Here is a 17,391-nt window from a genome sequence, read left to right on the forward strand (position 1 = left end):
GAGTTCTTGCAAACTATAAGTTGCAGTAAAATCAAGACTGACCTTCAGGAGCAAAAGGGTTAAAAATATCAGGAAAATTATTCATGAAATAGCAGTTAGATTGGTATCTATCTATGGGATCCTGTTAATCAGCTGAGTCATCACAAAAGACATCACATGAACCCATCTGGAAATTAAGATCTTTATGATCTGTCTATTCAGACCATCACATATGATTTAGAACTAAATACCAGAACTGCTCCATTTCCAGCCTTGCCAATCCTCCTAGCCCCTGGCCTCCACCCCTCCTCCCACCACACACTATTTTAGAAGCAAAAAAGGTTCTGATTTCAGCTCGAAGGTAACTCTCTTACCTAAAGTAGAATTAAATTTGTACCTTAACGGAGAAGGAATAAATATGGTTCTTAAAAACAAAGTCTCTTCATGCAAAGTGTGAGACTAGAAAGAGATAAAAAGCAACAACATAGCCCAGAACTTCATCTCGGTATTTCCCATGTGCCCCCCCCACAAGAACTTTTGCTACACCCACTTGAAAATATTAAATACCTATGCTACTGGACATTCAAACCTAATATAGGCTTCCTAACATGAATCTTACTGTTTCTCGAGTACCCTGCTATCCCCCGAATGGCAGTCACAGCGGTGTGCTGTAGGACAAATAATCCTAGCAGAATACCTTTCAGAAACATCAAACTTTTTCTATTTACTCTAGCTTGGCTTTGGAGGAAAACAAAATGGATTACAAAATAAGCTCGTGTACACTGTGCCTCCTACAAAACAACTTGTTGAGAATAACTGAATATAGTGCAACAAGCCAAAGCTCTGATTATCTGGAATCTGGTTTATGTCTGGGTAAATAAAATACAATCAATTCACATATAGAAATTTAATTGAATTTATTTGTTAGACATCCTATCTCCTCCCTTGTGTTCACTCTGCTGGGCCTACTGCCACTTCAGCCAAAAATAATTGAAATGATGCCATCTACCTTTATGAAATTACATCTACGATATTTACAGAGGCTCACTTCATGAAGATGGACTTTTATTATTCTTCAGTGAATCATTTCTGGTCTTCAGGTAACAATTTTAATGTTAGAAAGGCCTGAAAAGTAATTTATGGCTCTGAAAATCAGAGAAACTTGAAAAGAACATATGTTTATAAAGAAGGTAAGCTATAGTCCTACGGAGCCCAGCTGAGCTTCCAGCCAGCCTCCCGTGGGGATTCAGTCACGGTGCTTTTGTATGGTTGTGGTATTCAAGACCCTGAGTAATGACAGTATTCTAACGACTTACTTGGCTTTTGTTATAATTTGTATATACTTTGTATGTATATACTTTGGCATTTGTATAATTCTAGGTATCGTTGGTCTTTTCTTGGTGCAGGAAAAAGGTTGTTTCCAACTATATTTCCTGTGATTTTATACACAATGTAATCTTGAATCAGCTTCTGAAAAGGTACGGGGTTCAAGCACAGACTTGTACTGCACGAATGACAAATGTAAATGTCCAGTTACAGAAGAAAAATTAATTCTTGACTATTTAAGCTAAACAGGATGAGTGCAAATGGCATTACTGCTATCAGAGAGGAAAATAAAAAGCAGGTTGGTAAAGCCACACACTGGCCCCCTGAGCAAGGTGTGCACTGAACAGCATGGGGCAGGATTTGGCCCCTGTAGATGAAATTGCTGACTAGCCAGCTAGCACGGGCATCTTGTGTGGGATTTATCACACCTAATATTATTAGTCTAATTTCAGCACGGCATCAAGTCTAAATTAGTTGTCTAAGCTCTCACTAAGTGAAGAGAGGATAGGGTTCTCCCCAAAACAGTCTTAAAATGAGGGGAATGAATCGTTCTACGCAGCTATCTATTTCTGCCACTCCAGAAGGAATTCCAAAAGGTGGATGAAGACCTTAATGACAAGTCTGAACACAGCACGTGTCCTTGGTCCCATACAAAAGAGATGCTGTTGAAGATAAGGCAGGAAATTATCAGTAGAAAATATTGTCCTTTCCTTGTACTCTTCACCTCATAATGAATTCAATGTAAAAATGAAAATTAAATACGGGAAACTGTAGGATCCTCAGATTTGGCCACTTGCCCCTTTCAACAGTGATTCTCGGACTAAAGCTGATGGAATCACTAGGGGCTCACAGATCTACTTTAATTCTTACACTGAAGTTGCTTTTAAGCAATGCCACATCCCGCTAAACTCCAGCCAGGGTTTCCCACGGCTTTTTAGACATCGTAGCTATAGCAACAGGAACCCAAACAACTCTGTTCGCTACATGACATGACTTTGTTGGGTGTTTCTTACAGTTGGAATTCAACTGTGATCAAATGTACAGGTGACAGCTCTGCTGAGGAGGTATAACACACACACAGCAGGACCTAATCAAGCTGCAAAGTAACCTGAAGAGATGAGAGCAGTGGGAGCTGTAGGAAACACAGATGAATTCAGGAGCAACGCCAGCCCCACACCACACAGTGAAGAAATCAATCGAACTGTCACAAAATGAAGATTAGAAATAGGAGTTTCTTCCTCCATCAAAGTGAGTAACATTAATCCTTTTTATTGTGTTCTTTTATGGAAATGTGCTCTAGCTCTTAATGTGGATAAATGCTGCACTTGTTACAAGGGACATATGGAAGTACAAAGTAGTATTTCTTTGGTGAAAATGTATAAATGGTTGAAGAATCTCTTCTTTGGTGACTTTTTGTGAAGGCCACCGTCCTCACCCTGCTGTCATGGCTCACTGGCACTACTTCCAGCAATGAACAAGGCAGCGTCTTGTGTTCATCTCTTGGGAAAAGATATTTATACAAGTATTGATTGAGCAGACTGAAGGGCAAGCAGACTGATAACTGGCTGCAGTAGCCAGACTGCTTTTATACTATGGCTTACAAGCATGACAGTGAAATCTTTTTTATTCCTTATCATCAGCTTTGTCAGTGCATTTTAAAGCAAAGTTACAAGATTTAGCATTTGATTGCCACAGTGTGTTTAACGTTATACACCAAAATAAAAATATATTTAAAAGCATTTAGAATAAACAAAACTGTAGACAAAATCTCAAGTTCCTTAATCATTCAACCACTCATTGGTATCCCTCTAACAAGCCTATAGTGGCTTTTGCTTAGAAATTCTTAAATGGAAGCTCATATTGCAGCTGAGCAATTCCTCCCAGGCTGTGGGAGCATGGCCAAAGGCTGAAGAAATTCCCCTCTGAAAGATGTAGTCATCCCTAGCTAGAACATTGGGCAAAAAAATGAAAGTGTTCCTTTTTCGAGAGCAGAAGATGCTGTTTTCTGAGGTTTCCACTTCAGGCTGTTTGTTTAGAATTGAATGGCCACACATCCAAACATCCAGGCCTGACCAGAAGTCTGAAAAAGAATTATTTCATTATTTGCCCATGGCTCTGAAGAAAAGTCAGACATACATCCTTGGAAATAGGAAAAAAAAAAAACAGAAAGCAGGTTTTATCTCCAGAAGGAAAGGAGAAGCACTACAGAAAAAAATCTTGTAACAGCATCATTTCTGAAGACAGATTCCCAGACGCAGGAGAATTATTTTAGCCACTTCTTGAGAGAAAAGAATGTATTTTCTCCCTATGTGTGTAGCAAAGAACCTTCTGGAAAAGTGCATGTGCTAGAGCTAGGCAGGTGATTCATACTCACAAAGACTACTACCAGAGATAAAGGCTGCAGCACTTGGGGGAGCTTTGGTAGTATGACAGTCTCTTGCTGTGAACCACACCTTTCAAAATATGGAAATAAGATTTTTATTGGTATTCAGCTACAGTGTGAGACAACAGGAGACGCAGGCTCACTCCACAAAGTCCCCACATTCCTTTTGCCTTGGCTGTTCTCATCATGCAAGGAGATCACAACCACAAAGATCCAGGATTAAATCCTAAATTATACTCATCATCCTCATCAAAATGACATTTTTTGGTTTTAATTTTAAAACTGCATTTTCAAGAAAAAATTTCAGTTTTAAAAAATTTAAATTATTTGGCTAACCTGACAACTGTTTTTAACTCATTTTTCCTTTCTTCTGTTCAGGGGAAACCTGAAAATTCAATTATTCATCTGGTTCTAGCTTTCAGAACAACAGTACCCAAGTAGCAAAAAAGCCCATTGCTCAGGAGCTTTAATTTGGAGTCTGGTGTCAGAACAGAGGCATACAAAAGTTCAAAAGATTTAGTCAAATTATGGTATTTCTTAAGTACTTTTTTAGAGATATGGATCCTGAACAGTAGGTAAAGAAGGGCTGCAGAACAGAGCAGCTGATATACTACAGAACATCCTCGAATACTTCTAGTCCTTCCTAAATTACAAATAAAGATATGCTAGTGTCTGACATCACCGTTGCATAAAAAAACTACTGACCAAATCTCAATGCATTCAATTACATAGCTTCAATATAATGTCTCAATATAGATTCCACAATACAATGGCATGAATCCACTCATTAAGTGTAAGCACTACCCACCCTGACTCAAATGAAGCAAAGAATACCAAATTGTTCATAATTGCAACATGAAATTCTTGTTATGTTGTGATTAATTTATTCTTCATTCATATTTGTAGCTAATGAAAATAACTTGTACTGGTGTGCAAGTTCACTCAGTTCCTCAAAAGTTCACCCCAGTGACGAACAGAACAGGTATGGCCCACGTCCCTATTTTCTAAACTGTCCTGGAGATGAGTTTTAATTTGCCATAAATACTTTATGCTGCATCCTTTACTACTCTATTATTCATTTTCTAGCAAAATGTGAGGCAAGTCATCTCAATATGGGAAAAGAGTGTGTATGGATATTAGCAAGGATTTTTTTCCTTTTCTAATCAGCCTTCAGGGTTTTCTGGAAAGCAGGAAAGACTGCTGTTACTGAGAGAGAGTGGCAAGATCTCCAAGAAGTGTAGGAATTATTTTTCCTCTATTGGGAAACACTTCAAGATTTTTTAATTTTGCCAATCCAGATAAGAATTGAAAGTCATAATGTGAATTATATAGGAAAATAAGTTCTCTTTCAGCCCTGTGAAACATTTCATTTAAATTTCAAATATTGTTAAAGTTCCATCAATAAAAATTTCAAAAAGAGTCTTAATTTCACACTAAAAAAACGCAAAACCTATTCATTTTCAAAAGTATTCTGTATTAACAGTTTTGGGTTTCTTCTCAAATCCTTGCCATAGAAACAACCATGCTCCAATAAACTGCCACTTCAAAAACTTCCCATCATGCTAAATTTTTGTCATACTGTGAAATAGGTGATTTGTTAATACCAATTGTTCCTTAAAGTACTCCAGGCTCATCAACAATTTGAACCTCTCAATCTATTCTGCCTCAAGTAATTTAACACTTCAATCTTTAGGCAGCGCACAGCGGAACAGTACTTTCTGGTGAACACACCCCTGGGCAAGAAAGTGATCCACTTTCTCCAGGAGGAAGTTCTTGATTTAATATTAATTCATCCTGACAAAAAGCACATTATACCTAGCCCAAAGCACACTGAAGTTATTTAGAATTTTTTTCTATCTGATTATTGGGATTGAAATGGACTTCCTGAAAAAACAGAATAAAATAAAATAAAATAAAATAAAATAAAATAAAATAAAATAAAATAAAATAAAATAAAATAAAATAAAATAAAATAAAATAAAATAAAATAAAATAAAATAAAATAAAAACCTGATGTTTCCTAACAAATAAGTAACCTTCAGAGATGGGGTTCAGACAATTTATTACAGTTTAGATCTTATGAAGCACCCTCAAATCTCCTGGTCTTTTTCCTGTCCTGCTCGGATCTTTCTCCTTCCCCCCATTCTGAAAAATATGTGTAAACAACCTTGCCTACCCTCAGCGGTGTATCACAGAGTCCATCCTTTCAGCCAGTCTGCAAATCTGCCAATCTCTGCCATGCTGCCTTTGGAGGCAGCTAGGAAATAAATAGATAATAACAACAACATCAAAAAATTGAGTCCAAGATCCTGCTCCAGTCCTAGTGAAATTTGTTCCTGTTGAGCTAAGGGTGCAGGTCTGCTGTATGATCTTTTGCAGAATAACTGACAAGAACAAAGCCCACAATTATTAACCTTTCCACTTGTTCCCATAGTTTATTGTGACAAGACAATGCAATAAGCTTGAAGGTAATCAAAAAGCAATTTTGTAGTAGTGAGCTTAAAATGACAAACCTTTCCTTTTCTAAATAAATCACCATTATTCCCACATGGTCCGTGCTTGACAAGTTTGTTTCCTTAGTAACAGAGTACTTAAACAGGGTTTGTGTGCACAGATTATACCTTTAGCCACAGAAGTGAAAGAGGAGACAATAGGACAAAAAGTGGTCCACCCACCTAAGGCTGTGATTTAAATATTTATCAGCTGGGTAATGACAGAAGACAAGGATGTGCAGAAGCCCAGGTATGCCTATTCTCTCCATGCATTTTGTGTGCTTAGTGGAGTCTATGGACTCGGAGGGGTTTTCAGACTACAGTGCCTAAACTGAATTTAACACTCCCTGATGTTTGTTCAATAGCTCACCTAATGTTGAGGTCAGCTGTCTTATAAATTATTGAGCAGATTAACAGTGTTAGGACTACAAGATAAATAAAGGGTATGCACCAGACAAAGAAGACATACAGCGTGTCTGGCTCAAAGACAAAAGAGTGAACAGACAGAAGGAAAGATTAATACGCTGTGGATACATTTAAGAGCTTTCTGTTTTGTTTCGTCAGTAATTAAATGACTGATTGCTTTGTAATAGTAAATGTGTTTGACTGGATACACAAAACCTGATGTTAGGCGGTACTGAGCTCAGTCCACTGTTGGAGAAAATCCTTCAGCCCACTCTGCCTGTCGATGCCTAATAAATTCCTAGTTCTCTTCCATCAAATGTAGACAGGTCAAGTAAACACTGAATGGGCAGGCCTTTGAAAAATTTAGCTTGCTCTGTAATTAAACAAGGACAGCTTTTCTAGCAAGAAGTTAAGTTGGTGCAAAGCAGATTGATTTTAAGTCTTTCAGCATTTTTTTTAATATATTTTCCCCCTTGTCAGCTGATGGGTTTCAAATTCCCTTTGATGAGCAAATGCCATAAAAGGCTCTACACAGGCAGCATGTTGATAACTTTAAATCAGATATTATGTACCCTATCATTTTTACAGTCCTAGATTCAGCTACCAGCCACTGATATATAAAAAACACTGAGCCAATGTCTATATAAAAAAATCCCCTGTGTATCCAAAACACAATGCCCACTTCCCTGACCTGACCATTTCAGCAGCTGTCCTGAAGAACCAAATCACAGTAGTTTGTCAAGTGCCAAGTAACTTAATGTGTTGGAAGACAAATAAAAGAAAATGGCATCTTTCTACTTCTTGCATCAACATCAACACTTGAAAGGCAGTGTTTCTTGCTAAATGTAACAGAGGCTAAGACTGTTTCTGCAAAGAAATTATCTGAATGAGTTTAAGCCCAGATTCAAAACTTAATTTCAAATAAAGCTGTTGAGACTGTAATGGTGATGAATTATATCTGTTGTTTACCAGTAAATTTTCTCAGCATATGTAAAGAGATGTTTATAAATGAATATTAAACTTGTGATTTATAAAAAAGTAAGGCAGTATACATTCTAGCACACATAGCTTATTTTAAATTTCAATCAAAAGCAACAGACTCCAACATTCATTATGATTTGAAGTATTATTCATCAACACTTCTAAATTACCAGGACGAATAGAAGTACTCACCCATTTCCTTACAGTTTCCAGCAGCCATACAGCTCGCTCACAGGTTTGAACATGCTCCTCAAGGTTACAAAGTATGTTGCTACTATCAGAAATATTGCAAAACGCTACTGGCCAAGAGACGACAAGATGGGTGATCTGTTGAAGGTCACCCGATAGCTTATTGTAATGAATGAGGGGATGAATATTGATAGTTATGTTACTTTTGAGGAGAGATTTCTTCTCTTCATCAAAGTCATCTGAAGTATAGAAACGGGAAAGATTTATGCAATTCACTTCTGTTCAACCAGGAGTTTTCTCAAAGTGGCCCAGAAAACAAGGCTCACGTGCCGAACTGTAAGAGCTCCAGATGAAATCTGAAGAGCTTGTCGTTTCATTAGTTACTGGGAATTACCAAGCACAGTTGAGACAAACCACTTTACTTTGTTTGTTATTGGCTTTCAGACTGTGACCACAACAACTGTGAGTCATTATCAGAGATACCAGTAGCTAGGAATGTTAGTCCCACAATCAAAAAGCTCTTTTCATACGCCTCCTGCCTCCTGAGCACCCACTCTCCCTCTTGCATCTTTTAGTGTAAACAACATTCAATATTGAGATGTAGGATGAAGATCAATATGGAGTTTTGCTAGTAAAACAATTTACCTCCGTGCATGGGAAATAATGAGCCCTGTTCCTTTAACGCTGGAAATTAGACTGTCTTTTTTTAAATGTACTGAAATATAAAACTTGCTAAATCTAAATTACCGGCTTAATAACATCTTTGCCCAAACATTCTTGGATGAAATATCAATTTGGAAGAGGCGCCAGATTAGATTCATCAGAAAACATGTTGCAGAGTAATTTAGAAAATATTAAAATGTCAACTTCTCTCCAATCCTCCCTCTGAAATGCAAGAGAGGATATTGTTCAGCTCAATAATTCTATAGTGTTGTTTTCTTTTCCCCTCCCCCACATTATGTTCTCTTCTAATTGTCTCCTGCTACAGGAGAGGAGCAGAATGATCCATTATTAAATGTTTTTGCCAAGTGCTTTGTCTTTACCCTCTCTGATCAGGAGTGAAATTTTCCTCCCCAAGTGCAACTTCCATCTTCCCAAACCAGGTACAGAGATTAAATTCTGTTATTCTACACACTCAGTGAGAACCTAGCAAAATGAAAAATGGTTACACAATTTTAAGAAATAACACTTTGATCTTTCATCTGTGACAACTCAATGTCTATCAAGTCTTTCAGTAAGAAAAGATTCTGCATTACAGGACTGAAGTGAATGGATATATTTGCAAAAAAAAAAAAGCAACTGTTTGCACCAATTTTAAGAGCTGCAGTACAGATTTATGCATTCCCTATTGGCAATTTGCATTAGCAATAATCAGATGAAAATGCACGAGCCTGCAAGAATGACATTTCCTTCTGCACTTAAGAAATCAAGTGTGCAAAGCTATTTACTAATATTTTTTAAAGATTTTTTTTTTAATCTCATCTATGACAGTCAAAGGTACCCGCAAACTACAAACTTAACCTGTGGTTTAGAATGCTTTTCCATTAACAGCTAGCAAGTTTATACTGTCACTGTATTATTCTATTACTGTCATTAAACTGTTTTTATCTCAACCCGCGAGTCTCCCTTTGCCCCTCCGATTCCCTCCCCATTCCCAAGTGGGGGGAGGGTGGGTGAGCAGCTGCGTGGCGTTTAGCTGCTGACCAGGCTCAAACCACGACAGATGCCAAGAGGTCTGTGCTGAAAACCACTCGCACAGAAGGAAGAGTTAGCATCCGTATTCGGACCTTTGAACGCTCAGTTACCAAGCAGCAACTTCACCATCCCGTGCTGGGTTTTGTAGGGTCCTGTGGTAGGAGCCTGTCCCTCTCCAGTCAGCAGGGCATAAACTGCTTATGACAGGTATCACTCAAAGACAGAAAAACTACTAAGGAGCATTCCCTTAGCTTGCTGCCCAGAGAGAGGATAACAACTTGAAGCTTGGGTGCCCTGCTCCAGCGCTCAGACCACAGTCAAAGTCTTCTGTTTACCCACAGAGACATCTGAGATTTTCTGTGAAGTTGTGCTTTAGATCTCAGCCATCATAACTGTACTTCACAAGAAATGAGATCTGTGACAGGAACTTATAGATGGATCAGTGGCACCAGGCTATTAATTACCTACTGTCTGTAAGTCTCTTTGAAATGCAATGTGCAAGCTCTAAGCATTATTAATAAATTCTCAGTCACCACACTGATGTGCAGTTCAAATGGTTAGAATAAACTGTTATTCTAGTCATTATTTAAATCACTAGAATAAACTGTAAAATCCTAGAAAAACATCACTGAGTGAGTGTCTGGCTGGAATCTAATATCTTTTACAATTCAAAATAAAGTCCTGATAATATATTCTAAATGCAACTGATATGCTAGTGTCTATCTGAATTTGCAGATACCTTGGGACAATAATTCTGAGACGTGAATACCCATGGCTTCAAAACTTGTTACTTTGAAGGTTCATCAAGAGGACTGGCATACACATGGGAGAGCACACTGACACCAGTGCAGCCAGCCCAACCCGCCTGGACAATTTTCAGCTAGCGGGGTAAGTCCTGGGTCTCTCTGCTGCTCCTGAAGTCAGCTCAGTGAGCCTGAACTAGAGAAGGATGCTGCAATGCTGCCTCTGTTAGGGAGTACTGCAGCAAGGAAGAATCAGAAACTCAGGAGGGCAGAATCACTGCAGAGACCTATATTCTGTAGAGTCCCTGATGCCCTGAATTGCTTTAGTAATCACTTCAGGCCCAACTGCTTTTAGTGAGTGCTTCACCCTTCTGTGCCAGCATTTCTTATGCAGATATACAATTTTAGATTAATTTCTTGATTAGAAGCTCATAGTTATCCAAGTCCTTTGCTCATCAGTAGTGTGACATTCACAATCTGCCAACACACCACTCTGGGAGATTAAGCAGAATAGATTTTAAATGGTACGTTATTGACATTTCAATTATTTAAGCTTTGGTAGAAAGTGACCAGATGAGGTTTAGATTATATGATCCGTCTCACAAAAAAGTTCTGCCAGAAAGGAGCAGATGAAGAGAAAGGGTAAGGGGCAGCTCAGATGACTATAGATCATAGCTGAGGAGAAGAGGCAGACAAGTTGGATAGATTCACTAGGGGGATAGATCCAGAAGTGCTTTATAAAATAGTCGAAGTGATACAAATGCTTTTTCAAAATACCTCAGGAAGAAAAATACCTCAAGAAAGAAGCATGAAGCAAAAGGGCATTAGCAGCAAGCATGAAATGAAAGGGTGTTATCAGCCCAAAAACTATCAGTATAAATCAGATACCAGCAAAATTAGGATGCTAGTTAGGTGGTTTCTAATCATGAGAAGACCAAGATTCTGGAAGACTTCCAGGGGAGGCAAAACAACCTATTGGTGAATGGGATTACAGCACATCCTTGGCAAAGGCAGCAACAGGCAGGACCTGGGGACTCAGGAAATCTTTCCTAGTCATGTTTTCTCAAGGAACATGGAGGAGCACTCCATTAAAACAAATCATCATATTACTATTACAAAAGCGTAAAAATGTAAGTGATGTAAAAGCCTAAGATTCCTGCTCCTAGAAATTAACAGAGGATATCTCAGGGTTACACAATGTTCTGTGTGACAGTACCTGAATCCTGGATGGAAGGATCTGACCACAAAATGTCAAAACCACTGAAACTCTGTCATTATATGAACCTCTCACACAACAGTCTGCCTCAGTTTGCTTAAATCCATGTTGAAAATGTTCTGTGTTGCAGAAGATCAAAACAGTCAGCCAGCAACATTTGTATTCTTATTAATACTTACATGTTCACAATAGCCAGACAGACTCACGTGTATCCTCTAAACAGGAATAAAATATATGAGGTTTTTGATTTTCATCACGAGGGTAATCTTTACATTTCCAAATAAGTACAGAGACACTGAACCTCCTGATAATGACTGCAGACTACAGAAGAAACAGTCAAGTATTCAGTTTTTTTTGTATTAATAATTATAATAATTAAAACTGTCACTGGTAAGCACTGAAAACAGGATGGCCAAATTGTTCAGACATGGATGTCTTAATCCAGACATCTAAATTCAAATCCAGCCAGATAAACAGGGGACTCTTTTTTTTTTAGCTGAGCATCTCTGGCATCTAAGGGGCTGATCTACTCAAGAACTTTGATAATCACCTCATTTATGAACAACTGCAAAACCACTTATCTTTTCAAGAAAACACTTCAGCACATGCTTAAGTGCTGATGTAAACTGGAACATTATTTGGGAAATTAAGCAAAGTTAGGTGCCTAATTTAAGTGTACAAGTTAAAACACTTTGACATAAATCATGCATTTCTGTAGAGATACTCTCTCTCACATAAACAACTAATCAGACATTTTTCTTACACTATAAAACTTCTAGCCAAAGTGTGAAGATTAGGATATTCTTCTCAAATTTAGAGAATATCTGACGCACATTCACTGCCAGATTACGAAGAATGCTCTGTCAAGAAAAAGAGAAAGATCTTCCAAATTTTATTCCTGAAAAAAAAGTTTGTCATGCTACCTGAAGCCATGAACAGAAAACAGTAAATATAGTGAAGCATTAACACCCATCAAGCAGCATGTTTATAGGCAACTGTCTGCTTCACACACCTTGAATTGTATAATGAGACCAAGTGAGTTTTACTACCTACAAAGTAATCATTCTCAAATGAGCTGTCTGGAAAGTATTACTGTTTTTATGAAATGAAATTTATATGTAAAAATAACAAAACAAACTTGAGTATTAAGTAGGTCCTTATTGACATGACTGGAAACAATGGAAGCCGACCAGAAATTGCCTGTCTGATTTCTCACAAAAGAGAGTGGGCTCTAGGAAACCCTCTTCTACAGACCCTGAAACAAAATCTTTTTCACTCTTCTACAGACCCTGAGATTTTTTTTTTTTTTTAATTTGAACCTTCTTTGACTCATCACTCTTAGGGCACCATGAAGTTTCTACTAGTAGCTTATTGCAAACTTGTCCCTACATCAAAATTAGTAAATTACTCTTTGGTCTCAGCTCAAACTGAATTCTTAGAAGCCTTAAAACAGGGTTCATAAAGCAGACACTGAATTGATTGCCAACTAGAACGGCTCGGTCTCAAAAGAGTACAGAAAGCTCACCTAATAACCCCATCTGCAGAGCCAGAAGCAGGACACAGACAGCAACTCAACACCAATCCAAAAATGGCAGCATTACAGGATAATGAAAGACTGTAAAATAGGCATCAGGCATGAATATAAGACAGATTTTGGCCACAGGACCAGACATTAATTTTACAGTTTTCTCCAGGAGGACTGTGATGCAGCAGTGAATAAGTGACGGGGTCTGCGTGTGACAAACCAGCAGCTCAGATGTTGAAACCACTCTTCTCCTCCCGCTTTTCCCTCGGTCTTTCTCTCCGGGGGCTCAGCCAGTTCACTGTTCAACCAGTTGGCTCAACAAAACTGACCTCCTTTACATTTTGTGGGGAGCCACAGATTTCTGGGCACAAAGATTTTCAAAGGTAGTAAAAAAACGCCCAACATCAGTGCTCACTGTAAAGATGGATGGTTGCAGCTCTGAGAGGAAGTAACGAATCTGGGTAAGCGACATATCCCTTCTGATCCACGAGCAAAGAGGCTTTCCAGACCTCGGTCCTTCAACTCTAACACTAGTCCCTCTCCCATGAGACTCTGGAAGAAGATCTCTTGGCTTGCACTGCTGGAAAAAGACACTGCTAGGTTTACTCTAATGTAACAGAACGCCCAGACACAGATAACCATGAAATCATTAACCAGTGGTTAATTACGGTGTAAAAAAGGTAATTTCCTGCAAAATCTTCCCTTTGTAAATGCAAAGAAATAAAATCTTACATTGGACTGGATAATAGAGGTCAGATTCCATCTCTTCTTTGGTGGGTACATTCCAGAGAGCATAACTAAGAAGGGCAACTCTACATGTAGAGAAACAGGCTAGCAGATATGAAGAAGTGGGTAAATAATGACATTTTGCCCCACATGTGGCACTCTGCACAATTCCAGATTTTCTTTACAGGAACAGAAAAGGAGGAACCTGAGTGTTTTGTGAATTGGGCCAGCTGTCATATGTAAAGATCTCATGCAAGCAGCCCTGAGGATTTGTTTTCCTAAACAAACTTGTAATCATCTGTCTTTTTAAATATAACTTCTGTGACATGCAGAGGAAAATCAGAAAGTGATGCTGAAAGCTTTCCATGCTCTATTAATTTTGTTATGTAAATCCACTCCCCAATTGATATTTTCATTCAAAACTAGCACAAGATCCGTCATTATTCCTCGATGTAAAGGGAAGCAAAACAAGTAGTATTCAAGCGAGTACTCTCATTTGGATTATTATTTTAATACAGCAGTATTGTCTGTAGGTAGTTTTTAAAGCATGTTTGCATAGCAATTCTAGGCTGTTCCTTCCCAGAGGCTGTTTAGCTTTGTCAATATTTATTACTATTGCTTTTGTAAGTACAACAGAAAGCAGAAATGTTTGACTTTAACCTAATAAGCAGATTTTGAGAAATGGACAACAAAATCACTTTTCTGCTTTTTGAGTTATCTGTCTCCATACCTAATAATACAGCAACAAAGGGAAAGCAAAACTCACAAAGACTGAAAACCCATGGAAATACGTGCAAAGCATCCTCAATGTTTTAACATCAGTTCTACTGCCATAGATAGTATTAAATAGTTGGTTAAAAACTGCTTTAAGGAAATTAACGTTACACACACTCACGTAGTCCTATGGACATACAGAAAAAATGTACATATTTAATTTAACTTCTACGCTCCTTAAATACTTGAAGTGTTCCACAGCAGCATGGTCTATGAATTGTACTTGGTCTAAAGGCCAAACACAGGGTTTGACTCTACTGTGAATGCTGTAGCTCAGTTACTCAGACCTAAATGAACATATGAGAGAATTTAATGGGAACAGCCAATAAATCAAAGCAACAGAAACTCTTTTTCCCTACCAAAACCTATTAGTCATGTTTTCTCCAAAATGTTATCAAATTATGATTTATAATACAGAAGAACCTAGCATTTTCAGGTAAAATTGTTGACTGAACACTCCAAATACATAGTAAGAATTAATCCCCAAAGTAAAGAACTTCCAAACAAAGAAGACAACAGTGGGGAAACCAAAGCAACATAAAGGTGAAGTGATTTGCTTTATCCAGGAATAGACCCACGCACCAGTTGAGTGTCCTGTTTGTGACAACTTGAGGAATCTAAGGACAACTTCTGAATCACATTTGACAATCACAGATTTATTGAACCATGGTATGCCACTATGTACAGGTTTACCACTTCCTAGTGGAATTTACCACTACCTGGAAGAGACCATATCATATATCTGCCAGACTGCCAGGGCTCTGAGGGCACTGAAATCCTTAATGGCCCTGGACAGCCTCACCTGGGGCTTCCACCCACAACCACGAGACCACAAACTCTGCTGAAACTCCTTCCTGTGGTGTGTTGAAGGAGCACTGGTTTCCAATGTAACTGCAGCTGGGCCTGTTCAGTGCTCCTTGATCCAGACATCAACCTGCAGACTAACTTCTTGGCTTGACTTTGGCCCTGCCTCATCAATATGAGCCCATGTAGTAAGTGCTGATCCTGACCTAGAGGTTGACTTCCTGGACTGATCTCTGACCTGTCTTGTCACCATGATGTCTCATGATCTGGACTCCTAATTGGACCTGCCCACCACCTTTTTGCTTCTGTCCTATTTGCCTGACATAGGTGCTGTGGGATGTGGCTCTGGCTGGTGAAGCCCCTGCTCTGCTGGTTGTTACTGCTCTTGGTTCCCCATCCCTCAGGGAGCTGTTGGCTTTTGGTGTTCCCTGACAGAGAGGGTAAAGATGTTGTAATAAAGAATTAATGAAGAAATTAATGATATATCTTTAAGTGGAAGCATTTTCTGATAACAGATTGGTTGAAAATAAGACAAGAGGGTTTCATTAATATCTCCATAGGTAAGAGGAGTTTGGAAAATGGAAAACTTCAACTCCAGAACCACGCAAACAAAATACACTGCCTGCAATATTGGCATTGCCATTTAGAAACCTTATAGGACAGGTATTCAGAGCTGCTGAACCAAAGAGGAGGTGTTTGAGGCCAAATCTGAGAAACTTCCTATTGTATGTGGGAAAGAAAAAGTTGTTTCCCTGTAGAACCTGTCAAGGCTGAATCAAACTGATCAGGATAAAAAAAAGAGCTAGGATTCAGAAAAAGTCAAAAGCCTGCATCCAGCTTGACATTCACACTCTTGACATGGTCGTTCATTTTTCAAGGTCCATTACACATTTTCTGACACTGAACAAAATTCCAGTTGGGGGTGGAGGAAGAGTTTTTGAAAAACCGTATGCAAAAGCATATGTCTCCATCTGACACTGGCGAACTCAACACTATCATATTTTTCACAGTTGTGTTTTCAGCCTGTTTTGAGTAGGGCTTAGTTGCTCATAGTTGCATTTTGCTTATCCTTAAATGCTATGAGCATGTTTTGGGTGTCTGGATTTTATGGCTCAATTATTTTACTATGGAACATCTACAACAGTGTCCATGTTTTACCAAAGGAAAAAGGCAAGTAAATTTTCCAATTATCAAGGCAATATAGCACTTGGTGTATATCATTATGAAGCTGTTAATAAAAATGCTATATTTTCATTAGCTAAAAGGCTATTTATCCCTAATGAGTTGTTGAAAACTAAGGGCAAAATTCTGCTTTCATTTACACCAGCATAAATCTGTAATTCATTTGAGTGCCTCTGGATTTATATTGGTGTCAGTGAAAGCAGAATTTGGTCTGAATGCTCTTGGATTTGACTTTGTCATCTGTTTCAACTTTAAGTAAGTCATTATTCACCAGTAAGGACCAATCAATAATAGTAATACTGGGGGGAAGGAGAAATCAAAGGGAGTTCTTTTTTGCCCCCCTATGGATTCTTTAGAACACAATGAATCCATTGAAATACAAACTGTAGCCTAAAATGTGTAAAGCAATAACATATTTCAAGACTGCTCTGCAGCCTAGATGCTGATGCACACCTACATCTGAATGACAAACAGAAATTGAAGACGGCCAATTTCTAGGGCTTCCCTTTTAAAATAAGAGTAACTGGTAAGCAGGCAGTTGACCAACAGCAGGAATGTCGGGACCAGTAAGAGCCTTCTGAACTGTAGCCTACCTCAGCAAAACACCTTTGGCACAATATTCAGTGTTATTAAACATTTGAGAGAATTTCTGAAATGTGGCCTTTAAATTGGAGAAAACTTATATTTGGTGAGAGTTTGCCACTGGCTTCAGTGACATGGGAATCTTACCTAACAAGATTTATACTGAACTGAATGTACATGATAGATTTATACAATACAGCAAATTACAGGTGTATAACAGCCTTACAGGCCATAACATGTCCATTAAAGTCAAATATGCTATAACGATGACGTTTATATGACTAATAGACTTAAATATTTCAAGTGTCAAGATTTTGAAAAATGAAAATAGACGATAAATTTGAAGTGCAAATGTACAACAACAGCAGAGAAGCTGTATAAATTATCTG

The 17,391-nt window shown here is 38.3% G+C and overlaps 1 protein-coding gene and 1 long non-coding RNA gene across 4 annotated transcripts in view; one reads left to right on the forward strand and one right to left on the reverse strand.

The window, feature by feature from the left end:
- Positions 1-17,391, reverse strand: part of OMA1 (OMA1 zinc metallopeptidase) — a 109,841-nt gene that overhangs the window by 54,955 nt on the left and 37,495 nt on the right. The gene's annotated exons all lie outside the window — the stretch shown is intronic.
- On the forward strand, positions 2,303-13,723 carry LOC116965480. Of its 2 annotated transcripts, none has more exons than XR_004409383.2 (4): positions 2,303-2,553; positions 8,744-8,858; positions 10,186-10,338; positions 12,189-13,723. It is a non-coding gene; the product is annotated as an uncharacterized LOC116965480 (long non-coding RNA). The 2 variants fall into 2 exon arrangements; XR_004409384.2 differs by having other exon boundaries at positions 13,104-13,723.

Source organism: Tyto alba, unplaced genomic scaffold (assembly GCF_018691265.1).
Source record: "Tyto alba isolate M040663 unplaced genomic scaffold, T.alba_DEE_v4.0 Super-Scaffold_1000006, whole genome shotgun sequence".
In the NCBI taxonomy this organism is placed as follows: domain Eukaryota; kingdom Metazoa; phylum Chordata; class Aves; order Strigiformes; family Tytonidae; genus Tyto; species Tyto alba.